Source organism: Nicotiana tabacum, unplaced genomic scaffold (genome assembly GCF_000715075.1).
Source record: "Nicotiana tabacum cultivar K326 unplaced genomic scaffold, ASM71507v2 Un00353, whole genome shotgun sequence".
Lineage (NCBI taxonomy): Eukaryota > Viridiplantae > Streptophyta > Magnoliopsida > Solanales > Solanaceae > Nicotiana > Nicotiana tabacum.
Window position 1 is genome coordinate 57,286 of NW_027438590.1, and position 4,382 is coordinate 61,667.

The window sequence follows — 4,382 nt, forward strand, 5'->3', positions numbered from 1 at the left end:
AGCTAAAATGCACAATAGGTTATAAATATGTATTAATCAGATAATTAGGCCAATTATTAATAGTTGAGCGACCGTGCTAAAACCACGGAATTCGGAGTGCCTCACACCTTCTCCCGGGTTAACAGAATTCCTTACCCGGTCTTCTGTGTTCGCATGCCATAAATAGAGTCAAATTTCCTCGATTTGGGATTTAAAATAAACCGGTGACTTGGGACACCATAAATATTCCAAGTGGCGACTCTGAAATAAATAAATAATCTCATTTCGATTAATGTCGCTTTAATTGGAAAAACTCCCATACCCCTTCGGGAAAAAGGAGGTGTGACAATACCAACCAAAAATCAATCGCATTAGGTGGGCTAGAAAGAAAACTAGTAGTTGGTAATAGAAATCGACCGAGGCAGTTGATGTAATGTAATGAAGTTTAATTATACTGGTTTTTTCTAACGCTCGAACAAAACACAATTTAAAAAGGATAAAAACACGAATAGCCAGCCCACTAATATTGTCAACTCTGCGTAACCCTAAAAAGATTTCTACACCTAGCCCTATAATATTATAGCCAAATAAATTAGATCTTCCGATAAAAACAAAAGGTAAAATCCCTTAATAACTTAAAATAAGGAGAAATATTCGCTCCTACAATTACGAAGACATGGATAGTGAACGGATTCAGTGGGCGACTCCAAGATATACAAAATACGTGGATAAGAGGACATTATCTAACGATTCATATCTAAAATTGATACAAATTGGGGGAGGAGAAGCGGCAAACTACTTGCAAACCAGTCATGGAATATGTTAAAGTTTTGATTCAGTATAATGGGGAGTGGGATAGTGAAAACAAATTTTGCAATTTTAATGTTTATGGAGTTCAGGTCCGAGCAGATTGTAGGTTTTCAGAGTTTGTTGATGAAATCAACAATCAACTGAATATCGGCCCGAATTTTTCAGTGGAACTGAAATACTCCTTAAAAGATAAATATCCACCCAATGGGCATAGACAATGATAAGAGCCTTTGATTTTACCTCGATTTGATAAAATTGAACTCCGATGTCACTCAATACCCATTGTGTATTGTGTTGAAGGAGAATCCAAATTCTGGTACTTGCTCCAAACCATTGTATGAAGTATGTGATGAGATTATACATGATGTAGATGTACCACATACCATTGAGATGCTAACTACAGGAAATGGGGAAGATTATGAAGGTACACAAATAGATCAGATTGGTGTAATTAACAACCCATTACATGAACAATTTGCAGAAAATCAAGTTTACAAGGGCAAAGAAACATTGATGAGTGTCTTGAAGAACCACGCAATGCGAGGAAATTTTCAATTTAAGGTGGAAAGATCATCTGCAACGAGGTTTGTTTGCATATGTAGCAAACGCAATTAATATGTAGCTAAGTATAATTTTTTAGATTTGAGTGATACCTCTGTTTTTTACACTATGTATAATTTATATATAACTTTGTTTAATTCATGTATAATTGTGTATAAAGTCCATTATCATTTCACTGAGCGTATAATGTGTGTTTAACCACCTATAATTAGTGTATAAATGATACTAATATATATGGTAAAATATCTGAAGCATATTCATATATGCATAAATGCGACTCGTGTTCGATAACTAGTCATATTTAAGATGAGAAAGCAACCTACTCTTCTTCAAAGGAATTCCTCCCATCATCAGATAAATAACATTTCCAAACAGGTTCAACCAATGCCTTTGCACTTTGTAACACCTGCCTTGCATCCTCACCATTACATGATTCTTTTTCCAACTCTAGTTGAGGGTAGATCCGTTGGAGGTATAATGTGTGTTTAATTGTGTAGAGTTGTTGTGTAAATGATATCACTTGCCCACCAGAGGAAAGACTGATATCACTGCGTCACGTCAATTCATTGGCCATTGGTAAGCTGATTGCAGATAAATTTGAAAGTCCAAAGTCGGTATACATTCCAGGAGACATAATTCGGGATATGAAAAAAACTTATGGCGTTGACTTGAACTACATGACGACATGGAGGTCTAAGGAAAAGGCGTTTCAAATAGTTAAAGAGGAAATCCTACTAATTCGTATGGGAAGATACCAAGCTACTTGTATATGTTGAAGCGCACAAATCCGGGATTAATGACTAAGCTACATAAATCAGAGGATGGATGTTTCATGTACGTGTATGTAGCATTGTATGTTTCAATAAGGGGGTGGTATTGTTGTAGACCAATTGTGGTCGTTGATGGTAGCTTTCTTAAATCAACATATAGGGGAACAGTGATTACGACATGTACACAAGATGCAGCAAGTTAGTTTTTGTTTCTCGTAGAATTTTCTATCAGATTATGATATATTTTTATACAGTGACTATACACAAATAATGAAAATGATTACATAGTGCTCATAACTATAGCTATTATTCTCTTTCTATGTTGGACTTCAAAGCCATTAGCGAATCACTGTTTCCTGATTTTGACTCTATTAGCAAGGTGGATAAAGTGGACAAATATAGATAATGCTGGTGTGGTTATTCATGAATTATCAAACTGGCTAAACTATTGTAAAACTATATATTCTACACAAGTAATTTTTAATCTTTCTCCATAATCAGCCAATATATTCTTGCTGGTTTTATTGAACAAATGTGTACTGATGGTTGTATATATTGTGTGGTTGGGTTTATATGTAGGTAATATCTTACACCAGTGTTGTCTCCTGAACCAAAATCAGTCACATATGGTGACTTTACATTTGCAGCGGGACGCTTTATTCTGGTAAGTTGTTTCGGTGTGACATCAAGGACATGATATGTATGCCCCGGACCGATATATATGATCATTTGTGATTCGCGAACGTCCGCAAGTGGATCATTTTTCACTCTATCTGTAGTTGTATCTCCATTTCCGTCATGAACATCTATATTATGCTTATCCATGTGCTCTCTAATAGTCTTTGCTCCTTCGTTGATGTTAGTTGTATGATCCTTGTTGCCCAGGTCTCCATTTATCTCAACAACCTCATTGACATACATCGGAGATCCTACAAAAGTATAAAGTATTAAACGAACAAAATTAGAACTAATAAATGTGTAATGCATGTATACAAGGCAAAAATAACTGATTAAAAATACCAAATACTCCATCACTGCCTCCTACTACTTCGTCCCTGACTTCATCGTCGCCATTGAAGCCATTTTCATGACCTTGACCAAGCACATCATATTTGTGATGAAGGCCATTTTCGAAGTCTCACTATTTAACAAATAAAAATAAAAATAAAACTCTTATTACAGTCATACAAATAAAGCACAACAATAAATGAAAAAGGTTCAATTGCAAACAACCTCCGGAGCAAACTTTCCTTATAATTTCTCTGACAATGACTCAAATGCCTTAAAGACATTGTCAAATGAAATACCAATTTGATTCCTCAGTGACGCAATCTCATGTTTAAGCTCAGACTGTCCGTCGGTCGTCGGATAGATGTTTTATATCATCACTCCAATTCACATCATCCTTAGTAGGTTGTAACCTACTTTTAGGTTGGAAAGTGTTTCTTTCTGGAATAGGACAAATGACATCATCTTGAGTCGGAAGATCTTTAGGGAGAGTAGGACTAATGAAATCATCTTGGCTAGGAAAATCTTCAGGCAGTTGCTCAGGTAGATGTTGAGATGGAACATCATTCAAATTTACAATTGTTGAAATGTGAGGCAAATCCAAATTCGACAGCTTATCCAGTGACGGGGTAATGCTATTCAGCTGTAACTATAGCCAGAGGATGTATAATACAAGTATAATGTATGAATAATATATGTATAACTATGTATAATCAATGCATAATCTATGTTATTCATTTGCAACTACAAAAATAACCAATTCCTTTAGCATGAATGAGTTGCTCAATAATGGGGTAATCATATACAATATAATGTATAATTATTTCATATATACTGTGTAAAGTACATACATTAAATCCAGATTGACTGTTAAAACTAAATTGAGCACTACACAAAGTATATAATTACAACTAGATTAACACCAAATTAATTACAACAGATTATTTATTAAAAACCAGTGATAATATATACATATAAATTTAAAATTACCTGTTCTGAGCTCAACTTGAAAATTTTATCATACAAATTATCAAGAGTTGGCTTCCTTGTGATGGTCCAATTCAAAATTCGCGGCGATCTCTTTGAAACTCGATTAGCAATTCTTTCATGCACATATGGGCAACACTCATAAAACCATGTTTGAAAAGCCAATGGTAAGCCACCATATCTGTAGGATCCTGCCTCCCTACGCAACGTATCTTTCATCGATTTTATCATTGCTACTAAAACTTTTCTTCCTCGTGGAAATGATTG

General features: G+C 34.9%; 1 long non-coding RNA gene across 1 annotated transcript; it reads right to left on the bottom strand.

The window, feature by feature from the left end:
* Nucleotides 1-2,492: 2,492 nt before the first annotated feature.
* On the bottom strand, nucleotides 2,493-4,371 carry LOC142179100 (uncharacterized). The gene is made up of 3 exons (XR_012707215.1): nucleotides 3,354-4,371; nucleotides 3,141-3,261; nucleotides 2,493-3,049 (listed from the first exon to the last, which is right to left on the bottom strand). It is a non-coding gene; the product is annotated as an uncharacterized LOC142179100 (long non-coding RNA).
* Between the last annotated feature and the right edge of the window lie 11 nt (nucleotides 4,372-4,382).